This window comes from Grammomys surdaster, unplaced genomic scaffold, assembly GCF_004785775.1.
Source record: "Grammomys surdaster isolate TR1022 unplaced genomic scaffold, NIH_TR_1.0 126391, whole genome shotgun sequence".
Lineage (NCBI taxonomy): Eukaryota > Metazoa > Chordata > Mammalia > Rodentia > Muridae > Grammomys > Grammomys surdaster.
In genome coordinates, this window is record NW_021621185.1 from 6,748,309 (window position 1) to 6,764,772 (window position 16,464).

General features: G+C 34.2%; 1 long non-coding RNA gene across 2 annotated transcripts in view; it reads left to right on the forward strand.

Annotated features, from left to right (window-relative positions):
- The window catches only part of LOC114614540, a 166,318-nt gene extending 150,478 nt beyond the window's left edge, over positions 1-15,840 (forward strand). For both annotated transcript variants that reach the window (XR_003710345.1, XR_003710344.1), the window contains 2 exons: positions 14,408-14,576; positions 15,669-15,840. This is a non-coding gene — a long non-coding RNA (uncharacterized LOC114614540). The remainder of the gene's footprint in view (positions 1-14,407; positions 14,577-15,668) is intronic.
- The last annotated feature ends 624 nt before the right edge of the window (positions 15,841-16,464 follow it).

The window sequence follows — 16,464 nt, forward strand, 5'->3', positions numbered from 1 at the left end:
AAAAGAACACAATAAGAGTCTATAAAACCTTTCCTTCAGTGCTCACAAGCATATCACCTTCATCATTTATATCTATATTAAACTAGAATCCAAAAAAGAAACACTATTTAATCAAATAAACTATTTACACTTGTAAGTATTTATAACTCAACTACCACCAACAACAAATATTCAGACTGGTTTATATTAAACCAATTGGTGGAATTAAAGACAATAGAAGTTTTAATAAAAACACTTGCAGAAAACTCGTGTCCATCAAGAAAGAACATATATTATCCCAGGAAATTCCTCAAGACACTGAGGAGACATATGCTAAGAATGTTCTAAAACAACTCAAGGAGACATTGATGTTGGGGAAAGCTTTCTCTGGAAAGGTATTCAGTCCTAGTCAGAATGCCAAGCCAGATATATGTCTATCAGTACAGAACATGTGTACACCTAGACAGTGTACATGTCTAATCACAGCCTAGGCATTTAGAAACTCAGAAGCCTCACTAGAAACATTAATAATGGAAAAATTCCTGGGAAGATTAAAATAGGGTGAAAACTATAATGTTTGCCTATTTAGTACACCTGAATTCCATGGAAAGGCAGAAGAAGATGATGAGAAAGACCACGGGGTTTCCCCAGCAAAATAAACCATGTCAAGAGAATGTCATTGGTCTAATGGCCAGACAGTCCAAACGCAAGTTCTTTTTCTAGATTTTGCTATCTAGGTTAAGCAGAAGTGAAACAACTATCAATAATGTAGAGGAACTAGTGTTCTGTGTATCCACTATGCAATACAGTATCTTAATATCAAATTTATTTTTTCTAAGCTTGAGAAATTGATATAATTCCCTACCTAAATATTTTTCTTTGTAAAAATTTGAGTATGCAAAACTTTTTCGTGTCGTTCAATGTTCAAGTGTAGAAATAATAAAAATAGATTAAAATGTTTATCTACAATCATAACAATAGCAACTGCCAGTATTTTTATTGTTCTTAATCAATCTGTAAGAGATGCTGAACTTTATCTAGAAAATGACCATGTAATATATGACCTTTACTTTGATTAGTTGATAGACAAATGAATGCAGAATGGTTATATACTTACAAATTGTCACACAACTCACAAATATGTCAAGTAGAGTTCAAACTCAGACCTTTCCTTTGTCAAAAATCCCAAGCTACTTAAGACTTTGAAAAATGCACAGACATATTTAAGGGATCTTTTTATTGGTCAGCTTCCAAGGAGGAGCTAAAAAAGGAAATAAGAGATTTTTTTTTTTTAGCAGATGTGACATTTAAGAGCTAAAACTTACTTTATTATTTGTTTGTTTATTTATTTACTATTTGATTATTTACTTCTGGGTACGTGTGTGTGTGTGTGTGTGTGTGTTTGTATACATACTTATGGATGTGAATGTCAGAGAACAACTTTCTGCAGTCAGTTCTCACAATTTATCTCATTTTTGAGGCAGAATCTATTTCTTTATGCCACCATGCAGCATAGTTCAGGCTGAGAGACTAGAGTTCCTTCAACCAATTCTAACCTTGCCCTCCATATCATCTTAGACTGCTAATATTACATATGTGTGCCCTGATATAGGCTTTTATTAACTAGATGCCAGCCATCAATCTTTGATGACCAGGTTCACACAGTAATTAGGGTTACCTACTAAGGCACTTCCCTGGCCTTAAAATACTGTCTTGAGAGTATTTGCTCAAGATTTCATGAATAGACACAGTATCTTACCATTCACCTTTTTGTTGAGTTTTTGGCTTTTGTTCCAGGTTGTCTTTTTACTTAGCTTTATTATTGAAATAGTCTTCGATTAAAAAAATATTATAGATATGGCATTGTGTTCTTCATACTCTGTCCTGTTGTTCCTATAATTTACATCTTATAATGTTAGTATGGTTCACTTGAACAATTAAAACATCAGTATTTGGATAGGACAAACTGATTTGTATTATAAAATAAATAGAGAGAAAAGAGTATAAAATTAGCAGGGAGACATGATCAGTGTCTGGGAGAAGTTGGAAGTAAAGCAGCTGTTTGAAATGATCAAACTTAACTGTATAAATATGTGAAACTCAAATACAAAATAAATAACATATAAGTTAAATTAGTATAATTAACTAAAAGTTAAAAACTTATTTTAAGAGTCATTTTACACTCACCCAATGAAGCATCAAGGCAGAAGGAATGATGAGATTTCCCACCATAGCAAGACTCCTTTCCCTATCCCCCCAAAAAATAAATAGAAGAAATACTGGAGGATAAATCTGTGTCTAAGCTAGATACAACTTCACACATTTAAGTAACTACTCAGGCAGCTACAGAGAGGGACTTACACGAGCATAGACGTTCAAGGCCAACCTGGACAATGTAATGAAACTTCATCTCAAGATATGTGTGTGTATATATATTCATATATATATATATATATATATATATATATATATATCTTTATTCATTCAGTGAATCAATTTTGCAATTAATTTGCATATCATTACATATCATATGTAATCTAAAGATAGTCTGAAATATATGGAAGGTCGTGCATAGGTTATACGCAGATTCTATGCTATTTTATATGAGACTTTGAGAACCTTCAGGTTTCAGTGTCCCTCTAAAGACCTGGGAGTGACTATATTCTCTAAGTGTCTTTTTGCTATTCATTCTCTGTTGCAGAATACTAAGTCACCATACTTTTTTTTTAAATAATTTATTTATTTTTTCTCAAATCGTAATTCATTCACACAGAGGTTATAAACACAGAAAGGCAGGATGTGGGGAAGGGAATGACACTGGAGTGTAGGTGTTCAATCTTTCAGAACCGGGAATCGGCTGGGTGAAGGTTCAGGGGACAGGTCACTATGACTCTGCCTATGACTCACTTGACCTTATCTAAGTTGGTATTGTCTGCCCAGGCTACCTATTTACAAGGTCTATGACTACTCAGGCTTGTAAATTTCCACAAAAGCTGTCTGTTTACAATAGCTTATAGCCATCTGTTTCAATGTTTTTCCACAGAGACCCAAGACTTGGTGTTAGTATACATGTATGACAGGCCTATTGCTGATTTTAGGCCTATGGCTGATTTTAGGCCTTCAGTGTGTAATCAGGGCTGCCCTGGCATCTCCTCCCTTCTCTAAGTATAGAAGGGCGGTGGCGATTCTAATCTTGTGAAGGCAGGGATAGAGGCCTGACCTCCAGTAATTTAAGAGGACCTTGTAATGGCTCTGGTCCCCCTGTCATTGTCCAGTGAGGCATGAGTCACCATACTTTTCGATGCTATCATTTCTCCATAGGCTTTTTTAAAGCAATAATTAAAACTCCAAGCTTTCATTATTTATTAGAGGTTGTGTATCTACAATATATTATATATGTGCTAAATATTACATATGTTGACCAAATCTCTCTAAAACCTTCCTTATCCCCAATTTCCCTCCACACCATCATAGTGTCCCCTGTGCCCTCCAGAGAGTTTACTTCTGTCTTCATATTTTCTGCTTTACTTTTATATGCCCATATATGTGCATGATTTTATGTGACTATATAAAAATTAAGTACTAGAATAAGAGAAAGCATGAATTTTTCTTTTAGCACTTGGCTATTTTTCAATATGAAATCTCCAGTATAGTTTTATTCTTTTTTTCATTCATTTTTTTAAAAATATTTTGTTTATTTATATTCCAGTCATTGTCCCCTTCCTGCTCCCTTCTCCCACAGTTCCATACCACATTCCTCCTTCCCATTATCTCTGAGAGTGTGCCTTTCCCCAGCCACCAGGCCTCCTCCTTCAACTAGGGCCTCAAGTCTCCAGAGGATTAGGCACATCTTCTCCCACTGAGGCCAGACCAGGCATTTCTTTGCTGTATATGTGCCAGGGCCTCAGAACAACCCAGGTATGGAGCCTGGTTGATGGCTCAGTCTCTAGGAGCTCCCTGGGGTTAAGGTTAATTGAGACATTGGTCTTTCTATGGAATTGTCCTCTTGTGCTTCTTCAATCATTTCCCTAATTCAATCATAGGAATACCCGACTTGAGTCCATTGTTTGCATGTAAGTATCTATATCTGTCTCAGTCAGGTGCTGGTAGGGCCTCTCAAAGGACACCCATGCTAGGTTTCTGTCTGTAAGCACATCATAGCATCAGTAAGAGTATTAGGCCTTGGAGACCCCTATGAGATTGGACCAACTTTCCTTCAGTTTTTTTCTTTTTCTTTTCTTTTTTCTTTCTTTTCTTTCTTTCTTTCTTTCTTTTTTTTTTTTTTGTCGTTTGTTTCCATTTTAGTCCCTGCAGTTCTTTTAGACAAAAACAATTCTGGGTTAGAAATTTTGACTGTGGCTTAGTTATTCTGTCTTTCTACTTGAGCCCCTGTCTATCTACTGGAGGTGGACTCTTTTTTGAGTCCCCTCTTCCCATTGTTGGACATTTTGGCTAAAGTCATCTCCATTGAGTCCCAAGAGTCTCTCATCTTCCAGATTTCTGGTACTTTCTAAAGAGTCCCCCTACCTCGCAACCCTGTGCATTTCTGTTCATTCTTCTGGCCCTCCGGGCTTCTCTCCTGACCTTGCACCCATACCTATGAAGTTGACTGTCCTGACATTATATTTGTACTATTACTCAATACTTTTTGGGGGGTTAGCTTACATTTTCCCATTCAAGAATTTTCATTTAGCTCTTACACCTCTTGCATGTAGTGCTATTTAAAGATCTATGTATAAGTATTTCTGCAGAAGAGGTTGGTGAATATCCCAATCTACTCCAGAAGTATAAATACTCTGAGATTATCTTCTATTTTTTCTGCTAATCTTTTGCATTTCTTTTTAATTTGTGGTAAATAAGGAATAATTTTATGGCTTAAAAGAATTTTAAATGTTATGAGAAAAGCAAATATGTACATAAATCAAATAAATAAATTAAAAATAAAAATGTTTAGTGACTTAGAAATTTTCTTTGAGTGGCAAATTGCAATTTTTTGGCAATAATGCTTATTATTCTCTTCTGGAGATGTAATGTGTTTTTCCCAACTACCAAGTCAGAATGAAAACCAGGCAAAGCCTGAAGGATAAATTCAATATCCATGTCATATAACTTGAAAGTGTTTTAAAAAAAAGAATGTTAAGAGATACTGCCAAATAGCAAAAATTCATCTTAAATAATTACCAGTGGAACAATTCCATCCTGAGAACTTTCAACATTTACAAAAAAAATGCTCAAATACATTAAAATCTTTATCTGCCTTCAGTCTCTATAACTGATGTATTTTTAATTGGGCTTATGATGTGAAGATGACTTTTACAATCCTAATCAACAGATTTCTGGTCAACTGTTGCCTAAAAGTCGCTAAACTGAGCTACAGTGACAACTATGAAAAAACACACCAAATATATTACAAAGAACAATACAATCATAAATGTGTTCAATAGTGATAATTGTTATTTATACAGTGTTCATTCTATACTAAACATTTTTAAAATATGACCTGTACTCTACACAAAAGGACTATTACACTTTAGATTTCATTAATTTCCTTCATAACCTTGAGAATACTATGTGACATTCTTCTCTTCATTGTTACATTTTATGAGGGTAGTAAATGATTAATGAATAATTCTTAAAGAATTAATCCTATAACATCTTTTCGTACAAACTCATTCTGTCCTTTAGGAAATCTCATTTATACTCACTTCTTAATGTGAGATCAACTGTAAGTTTAAATCACTCATCCAGACTGTTCATCTGAACTGCAGATCTGAATACATGAATAACTCCTTGTTACCTCAAGTTGGAGATGTGCAAGGTACTTTTAACTCCCCAAGTTCATTGTGAATAATCTATTATATGAAGAATTCACTTTTACCACTTGTCTCTACCCCAGGGGAAGATGTAATCACATGAAAACTGTCCATTCCTTTAATAAGCCTTTGCCTATTACACTTCCTAGTATTTTTCTAATGTTTTTCTTTCTTTCCGTCTGAAATATCAGTTCCTCATTAAAGCAGGGTTTTTTGTTTTTGTTTTTGTTTTTTTTTCATCTGAACTAGAGTTTCCTACCCTTGACATTTTGGACCTTATAATTCTTCAACAGAGAAGGTTGTCTATATATTGCAGGATACTTAACGTAATCCTGAACATCCACTTAACAAATTTTAGTATGAATTATAGAAGTTACATTTTCGGCTTTGAAGAAAATAGATTCTGAGAATTTCACTCTACATTCGTTTTTTTATTTTTTACTTTTTGAAACTATGACATAATTGTATCATTTCCCCTTTCCTTCCTTCCTCTTTCATTTCACATGGAGGTTCCCTTGCCCTCCTTAAATTCATGCTCCCCATTTCTTTAATTGCTATACATGTGTGTATGTGTGTTTGTATGTTCACATGATATGTATTTCTAAATCTATATGTAAAACCTGTTCAGTCTGCTTATTGTTGCTTGTCTGTATATTATTTCAGAGATGACCACTTTGTCCTGGATAACCAATTGGTGGCTCTTCCCTGGGGAAGACTATTCCTCTTGTCCTCAGCATTTCTCAATTATTTGTAGTAGTTGTCTTATGCTGAGACCTCATGAGTGTTTTCCTCTTCTGTGTAAACATGTCTATTGGTTTCATTCTTTTCCAGGCCTTGCTTAGCCAGTCATAATTTTGAGGAATCATAGGAATAGCTTCCAGGAGATCTAATCTGAAAGCCAACATCCTGTTTCTCAGGCTTTTAGAATCTTTCCACCCTCCCTTTCGCAATACATGAGGTTTAGGTATAGGTGTTGTGTTGTAGATTCATCAGTTGTGATTGAGCAACACACAATTTCTTGAACTCTGACTTTTTATTATGTGTTTTTATAGTCTCTGACTATTTAAAGTGAAACATCTTGAATGAAAAGTGAAAGGTTCACATATCCGTGTATATAAGAGTAAATATTTAAAATGTAGTAAGGGATTGTGCTAGTAGTTGTAGGGTTTCCTCCAAAAATCCATAAATTCCCTAGCCAATGGTTGTTGGCTAAGTTTTCCAGTCCTAGGCATGATTTTCCTTCTGGTGAGAAGGCCTTAAGTTTAATTAGAGAGCACTTGATTATTATTAGTTATGTGTGCCACTACTGCAGCCTAAGAGTTATTTTTACTCTTTGAGATAATATGGTTGCATGAAAGAGGAGACGCATGGAGAGCAGAGCAAAAGATAGCAGCCGCATTGCCAAAACTGTCAGGAAATAAACAAGCCCATGCTCGATTCTTTATCTTCCTGTTCTTCAGTCCAGGATGCAGGCCCATGGAATGGTACCAACTACATTGAGCATTGGTCTTAATCACTATTAATTTAAAGTAGACAACCACTTATAGTTTTGTCCTATTCAGCGTTTCCAAATTCTATCAACTTATATAAACTTTAAAATAAGCTTTTAAATAAACTGTTTAATTTTCAAAAATATTTCTATCCCTAATATTCTAGTTAAAGAGTTTAAACCTAGTCATTTTCAGAAAATCCTTCGTCAATGTTCTTGACAATGAAGTTTCCCTATTAAAACAGTCATGGGATAGTTTCTTCCCATATCAACAGAACTTTAATTGTAATTTTGCTTTTTTGTTATTTATTTTGTTAATTTCCATCTTTGCCACTTAACTTACGGTTATATAATGAGGACAACAAATGGGAAGCCTATGTTTAATATTTGAGATGGGTATTTATTATTTTTACATGTTAAGGCTAATTTACAAATTCAACTGTAATCACAAGGAGACTGCTATGTTTAGAGATTTATATGAAAGTTCCTAAGTTGTATCCAGACTTCTAACACATAGAGAATATCATATAACATATGTGTTATTTTAAGCCAATAATTTTGTTATAAATGTAGTAAAAAACAAAAAAATCAATTTATGGTTAAAGTCAATACAAAAATAACATTCATTTAAAATATATTTAAATATTTCTGTCACCACTAACTTCATCTGTATGAAAACATTTTATTATAATTTTTAAATATGGATTCATAAAACATATATGTGCCTTCAACAAGATCTTTTTTTTTAATTTGTTGTTATCTGCGTGTTCAAAAAATCCTCTGTCTTGATAGAAATGTTGAGAAGAATCCAGTGGAGACTTGCAATGATTAATAATTAAAACATTCAATAATTGGTACGATTGCCCATGAAATTCATCACAGATAACTGAAATTAGGAAAAGTGTGTATCAAGCCAGCTGGAGAGTGGAGCATGTAGGCTTTATTGCTTGGGAGTTATATCTGTATTCTCCTAGGCTGTCCTCAAAATACAGAGAGCTTGGTGATTGAAGAGTGGATGCTATTGTATAACACTTAAGGGCAACATTTAACCTCAACATTTCATTCAGTTCTTCCTTTATTTTCATTAAATTTAAATATATGATGTATGTCCTTGAAGCTTATGAAAGGAAAAGCTGTCATCCATTGGTTTGGGTAAAAAGAAAAAAAATCGAATGGGAGGATATTTGGAAAAATTCATTTCAAATTTTACTTTTTAAAATGTATAATAATAAAAATGTTTTGACATCCTTAGCAATTAGAGAAATGACAATTGACAATTTTGTGATTTCATGCTATCCCAGTCAGAATTTCTAGGGTCAACCAGGTAACTGACAACAAATTCTGTGTGGAAATGGGGGGCCCCATAGCCCTGGTGGTGGATTGCAAATGGAACAGCCACCCTGGAAATAAGTAAGGAGAATTTTCAGGAAGCTATCAGATGAGCTGACTCGGACAAAAGACTCAACATCCTCCCCAGACTCATGCTCAGCAATGTTTGTTGCTTCTCTTTCTTTTCACAATAGCTTGGAAATGGAATCAGTCTAAATATCCTTAAACTATATGAATGGATGAAAAAAGTATGGTGCACGTACATCATGGAATACTACTTAGTTGTAAAAAATATATATTTATGGTTAAATAGATGGAAATAGATAATAGTTTATAATATGAGATAACCCAGAACCTGAAAGAAAAGTGGCATGTTTTCTCTTATTTGTGGATACCACCTCTGATCCTTTAGATGACCATGTATAACTTATAGAGACATTAGGTACCAGGAAGTGAACAGAAACACAGTGCAATGGTGTGTGGGGGAATAAGGACCATGGTATCAGAGAAGAGAGTAGTAGGACATAGTTGCTATAAGGGATAAAGGGGAAAATACAGTTGGGAATCTTACCAGGGGAGGTAAATAGACCAACATGGGGAGGGACAGAAAATGGTATAAACAGCACTAAGGCTGCTTGAGAAAGCATTAGGAATTATATTATTGTTTCTTAAAATTATATACTTATACATATATGGTAAATGTGCATCAGTATATTACATATGTGTTTGTATTATATATTTTATTGCAGTTATGTCACCTGGGGCAATAATACCCCCCAAAAAGTCTCAGTTCCAGACACTGGTCAGAGTATTCCTAGAGTACTCTTCTTGAAAACACAGACTATTGCTATTACCCTTAGTGCCTTCCAAAAAAAGATCGTAAGATCCTGTCACTAATGACATTAAATGCTTTTGTTGCACTATTTGGAGGATTCAGTCTGGACCTGCAATCCTCCTCATTGAGAACTAGCTCTCATAATATCCAGAGGAGGCATGCAATCAATCTTTCTAGGGAGAAAAGGATCAATAGTCCTATGCAGGTGTACACCATAACACCCCAGCAATGATTAGCAGGACAAGGTACAAAGAAAACTGTAATAGTGGCCCTTATATCCTGGAGACAAACAACAGCCACCACACAGTACTTAAGGCATTGCTCAATAGGAGGGAATTCATGCCTAGCACTGAAAACTAGCCAACTACCCATGGCTGGTGAGGTCATGGAATCTAAAGAAGAACTGACTACTGCCAGTTTTCTAAACTAGTATAATTTCTAGCTACACACTTATCCTCACATACTCAGATAAGTGTGGTTCTTACCAAAAAGTGTCTTATCCAAAAAGTGTCTTTTGCAGCAGACCAATAATTACAGGACAGCACAACTGATCAACAAAGATCAATTGTCCAAGAGATACTCACCTGATTCAGAATTAGTACTTTTACAGTATACTTCTCATACCAGACAAAATCTGAAGATGGACATGACTTCTGAAGCCTAGCTGAGGAGCTTTGAAAACTGCGAGCTTTTGTGTGAATGCAAGTCAGTTGTTTTTAAGGATGTGACCCCTGGTAGTACAACTGCTCCAGGGGAAGTCTATTTTCCCAAGAGCACAAACAATCTTATAAAAGGAGACATCCACTGAGGAAAGAAAACCTATTACGAATATGTACACAGAAACAACTGAACTATTTTTTCTTTTATTGATTGCATAGCACAAATTTTTTCTTCCAGTATGACTGAAACTTCTCGCAAAAGAGGAAAAAATCAATTACAAGGCAGAAATTTTTCCTTCCTCTTTCTCCTCTTCCTCCTCCTTCTTCATAAAATTTGTAAAAGAAAATTGCTTCCTAGCTGAGACCATGAATGGCAAGTTGTAGTTGAGAATGAATTTTTAATACTTAGTTAAAAGTCCTTGACAATAGAGATTAATTGTACAAGTGTTAACAAATCCTTAATTATATATCCATGTCTGGGACAAGTTCAACTACCTTTTATCCCAGTGGTTCAGCACCTTATGTGTACATGATATTTATTTGATTTAATTAGACCTCCAACATAACCAATACAGAAAACACTGTAGTTTCCTTTGCACACTCTCAATCTTAAAAGGTGTTGCTCTTGATAATTTGGGTTGCATGAACTGCCAGAATCCAAAAGGTTTCTACTATGGACCATACAGTAGTTATCATTGTGCGATTAAAGTTCATTCATGTCCATTCTCTTCTTTAAATGGGTAAAAACCTGATTCAGACAGATCTGTTATGAATAATAAATGAGAATACTCACATGCTAAACTTTTTTGAGGCAACAAAAACTGTAACACACACCAGAAAATGATTGAATTATTTCTGTATTCTCTTCCTTGAAAACTGGAAATGTGATACTCAGCTATTAGTTCCTTCTTTGAATCCAACTACAGTTTATTCGAACCAAAATTTTTATTGTTCTGGTTTTGGCTGAAAAGCCACTTGCCTCAAATTTGCTTTTACCATATAAACAAATATAATTATTCAAATATTTAAATATGAATAAAATCTCATCATCCCTTTTATGAAACAGTACAATGGGTACCTTATTTAGAAACTGTCTGAAATGTGCCCTCTGAAATGTGATCTGAATTTACAACAGAGAAGCTCACATTAGGACAGCTCTTCTCCACTGACAACATTTGATTGTGACTTTCATTAGGAGAGGACGAGTTTAAGGAGCACAAAGAGGAGTCAGAGGCTTGCAGCTGTACAAGCGAGCAGCTACAGCCTCAGGTGAACCATTACCCCAAAATGAAAGTTTACTTTTCAGTAGACTTCACATAGTTTTGTTATTTCTTTCAAAAGACAACAGGAGACACCAAACTTCTTTAAAAGGATGGTGGATCTTTATCTTTGCCATTCTTATTGAGAGCCACTGGAACTGATCTTGTCTTACTGTAAATATTTTTCTCTCCATTGGAAAAATGCATTGCTCTAATGCAGGTTCTGTTCTTTTATGTTTTCTAAAATTACATTTACTCATATTTTGCATGGATTAGTGGATCCTGAGTATTGAACCCAGATCCTTAGGGTTCGCATGGAGCACCATTATGCTCTAAAAGAGCTAATAAACTTCTCTATGCCCTTTTCTCCCTACATGTGTTACTTTAGGATCGCAAAGCATCTTGAGTAACAAAACAGTAAATGGTTGGAATGGCTTCTTGAAAGCAAAACATCACATCATTACAAGTTTTGGTTGTTTTGCATTAGTGCTGACAAGGATTCTTCTAAAAGTAGACATTTCTATGTCATAGTTATTTCTCTTTGAAAATGTTTGTATTAAGAATCTTCGCCATCTAAAATGAAAGTCTGGGGACTGCATTTGACTCTGAATTTAACACTATGACCCAGGACACTACAAAACCCTGACCATGGACAAGAATTGTATAAAATACATATGTTAGTTAAGTTTCCCATCTTATATTGAATGAGCTGAGTTAAGTGATGGAACTCTGTGTTTGAAATCTTACAAATAAATGTAATTATTAAACAGTGTGCATACCCAATAAAGTTTGCTAGATTTAAAGGACAGCTTGACAAGCAATTTTCATCAACTCTTTATTTCCAAATACTTGTCAATGAAAAGGGGAAGAGACAAGAAGGGAAAAATGAATAAAAAATGCAGGTTCATACATTTCCTACAAGAGATCTAAAAAACACTAGAAAAACAAGCTTGTTATCTTTTTTAATATAAAAGAAAACTATTTGAAAGACATCCTGGTTGTCTGTAGTTTGACATCTCATACCACTAATAGTGATTTCTTTGACTTTTTCATTTTAAAATGATAAAGAATAATCAATGTAGCTATATAGAAATTTCACTAAACCATTTTTCAGGACATACCAGTTTTGATCACAACTAAATTAACACACACGATATGATCATAGTACAAAACCAAATAAAATATCAGTGGGTAGTAATAAATTATCCCATCTTAGTAATTTTCAAATAGTCAAACTTAACATTATCTAAATTAAAAAAAGAATTGAGATTTTTAGTTAAAAAGTTCCATTTATATCATCAATGCTTAGTGCATAGTAAGTGTTCAATTGATAGAAAGCTTATATCTTTCAGTACTCACGTTCTCGGTAGGAGATGTATTGGAAATGCACAGTTCTGCCTACAGTTGTACTTTTTAATCCCGTAATTATAAAAGAGCTAGCTGAGCAATTTCTTATCCATGTCCTTCTCAACTTTTATGTGACCTGATGATATTAGTCTTATTTCGTTGGTGATTCTTTGCTTCATGATATTGCAAGTTAGATACTCAAGAATGAATGAATTTGGTTAATAAATTCATTTCAGAGTCGCTAATCCACTAGAATCTAGTTTTGGAATCATTACTAACTTAGATTGTTTTGTTGCTTCAATCAGTATTTTAATTCTTGACTAGTCCAAGTGACTACAGACACACGCATATATTTATATACATATGTGTATATGTATATAGGCATATATATACATTATATACAGAAGGTATAATCTATAATATTAATGAAGTAAACATTTTGAATATATTGAAAGTATATAATATTTCTTATACATATTTAAAAGCATTTTTGTTAATTAATTCGTTCATTTCTTCATTTAAGACAATTGACACTCTGTAGACCAGGATGGCCTCAATTTTTGATCCCCGGGTCTCAGGTTTCCAAATTCTGGAATTAAAATCTAGGACCAACATACCATAAAATGGTCAAGTATATTCTTGTATGTGAAATAAATCTCAGAATCATTGCTGTCACAGAAAATATTACAGTAATTAGATCCTTTGTTTCACAAACTTAATTTTAAGCTATGCCTTCCAGACTCTGGTCATCAGCCTCATTAAACTTCTTCATTTTCCACAGATTGTTTAAATATAGTACTTGTTCTTGCTACTAGGAATTTTTGTACCCCTGATGTTTTTCTGAATACCTACTTCACACCATTCAACTATCATTTAATGCAACTTATTTATACATCTCCCACATTGTTATATTAGGAGAGGTTTTTGACCCTATATTTTATTAAATTACAAATTAGAAAATTAATTTACAAATTATTATCCCTTAATTGGAATGTTAGCATTATCATGATGTGGCCTTGTACAGAGTAAGCATCAATAAGCATCTGTCTAGCAGATAAGTGGATATATCAATTTGGGAATATGTATAGTTCTCCACCATTAGATACATTTCATTTTTTATTTTTACTTCTTTTATTTTTTATATGGTTAAAAAACTAATTTTTAAAGAAATCCATAAATCATTTAAATCCATCAGAATTGTATTACAGACACAGTATTACAATTGTGGTTCATATGAAAAACAGAATGTAAAATGACAGGTAAGCAAATATAGATATAATTCTTCCTTTATAGTTGGAGAAGAAATCAAATCAGTAAACAAACCCACACAAAATAGGACACTGTGAATATAAGCAGAGCTGGCATCTCCATCCCGGAAGTGATCTGGCTGGAGAATGACCTAAAGAGCAAGGACTCAGATGTGTAGTTCAGGTGAATGCAGAGGCCAGGCTGCGGAGGAGCTGAGTGGTCTTTAAGGTCTAAGTCAAAGAAAATTCATAAAAATGACAGCCAATGAATTACCCTTACACAGATGGAATTTCCTCCAAGAATTTCTCTTCTTTTCTTAAAGTATTTATTAGGAAATCCCATAGCACCTTCTACTTCTCCGTTAGTGAACATATTTGATGAATTGCCATTACTAGTTTGACAGTTCAATTTCTCCTCTGATCTTGGTGTCTTCTTATTTTATATGCCAGGCCTGAAGAGGAAAAATGGAAGAAAGATGAAGGAACTGTAGAAGGGACCCCCAAAACGAGGAAGAATGAAATTAAGCCAGCCTCCCACCAACTCTGCAGCACTAATACCCTTCTTTCTAGAAGTAGGATATGTCTTCTCTATTCTGCTGCCCACCACTCAAAAGCCTGGGTATGCTTCATCAAGAGAATGTATTTGGCAGAATACACTATTAGTAGCACATGAAATGCTTCATATTTATAGTAACAAAAAGAAAGCCAGTTTCAACAGTTGTATTTATAGGTTATATCTTTTGCAGTCTTTAATTGAAGAAGCATTCTAAACATTTATCCATATTTCAAAAGCATGTATTAGTCATTGATTTAATATACTCCAATACATGTGTTCAATATTTAGGCAATTTACTATTTTTATCTTAATTAAGACTTGTCTTTTTAACATGTAGCAAGCTGAGTCACATGTATTGCCACAGTGAGTATTTTAAATTCTTAACTTCATTTTTTTAACTTGGAATTCTCTTTGTAAAAGCATTTCTTTGCTGAAGGCATAAATATATATTTTGCCTTGATTGAAGTTATGCACATTTAATAGTTGAGTCATAAAGTGACTTCAGCATAAGTGGGGATATTTTACTCTATCTACTGCATATATTTTTTTTAATTTGGACAATGTCAAGAGGAGAAACTAAAATGTAAGTGTACGTACAGTGTAATGTAAGTAATTACACTATAAATGTAAGTATAATACATTGCCTGTTATTTTTTCATTATGAAGGAGTCAAGCTGACACTAAGTTTCACTTTGAGGAACATAATTCACATCCACAGTGGTTCCTCAGAAGTCACAGACAAGGGTAACTGTACCTTTAGGCACAGATGTCTACCCAAGGCTTTCTATCCAAAACATCAGGAATTGCAGTAAGAAAAGTTGACTCCTTTTATAAGAATGAGTCTTTCAAGTGAAAATAACAAGTAATATAAATAAACAAATTTACTTAGGCTATCACTATACTTAACTTTAAACAATATTCATTTTTAATTTAGAATTATGTGAAACACTTTATATGAGGCTCTCTAGAAAATAAACCATCACTTCTGAAGAAGTTTCAGAATACAACCACAACAGCAATATATGTATAGACTGCTCTGTCTTCAGTCCAGAAAATATCCCGTTATCAGAAGCTAAACTGCATTTGAGGCTTCTTGGTGACATAGACTGATTCTGTAAAAAAGTGTTTAAGAATTCTGTTTCTTTGACTTTACAGAACTGGAAGAAACAAATGGCTTTATGAACTGCAGTGGACACCAAATGTGTCATCAGATCCACTAATGTTGATCCTTATGTCCTACCTGGGAAGTTCTGGGAACCCTGTTTCTCTCTATGACCCTCAGCTCTTGTCATGACACAGAAAATAAAGCATACAGTGGTATGACATATTTCAATAGTTTGCCATGAAGGTATTATTTAAGGGGCCATGTTTAAAATGCTACAGCAGGATTGTTTTTGCTATTTTCATAATTCAGAAAAAAATTCCTTGTTTGCTTACGACATGTTTTAAATCATCAGATGCAGGCAAGGTGAGTGTTTCTGACAGGCTTTCCAATGTGATGCTGCGTTATATGCACCCGTATCCAAACAAAGTTGTGTTCCACAGATCCCACACACCAAGTATTTTCCTTGACGTTGACAAATCTCAGGTTGCCAGAGTATACAGAAGATGATTGCAGTTATAAAAATATAAGAAAAAAACATAGCAGCAGCCACCCTTTGAGGAGAGTCTACCTGGCCCTAGATACCTTGGCTGAGCAAATAAACTACAAGATAATGAAAGTCTTTTTGGTCAAGGTCTCTCTACAAAGAAAATCTATCAGGTCAGCTTTCCTTAAGAGAGTTCTTAATGCAATTGCCCTTACCTTTCACAATAAATGAGAAAGAGCTTGTATCATTGCATCTGAAACCTCTAGCAAGGCAGCCAGACTTCCATAAAATAAATACCATTGTCAGGCAAATTGTCATTAAATCAATCTCTCTCTCTCTCTCTCTCTCTCTCTCTCTCTCTC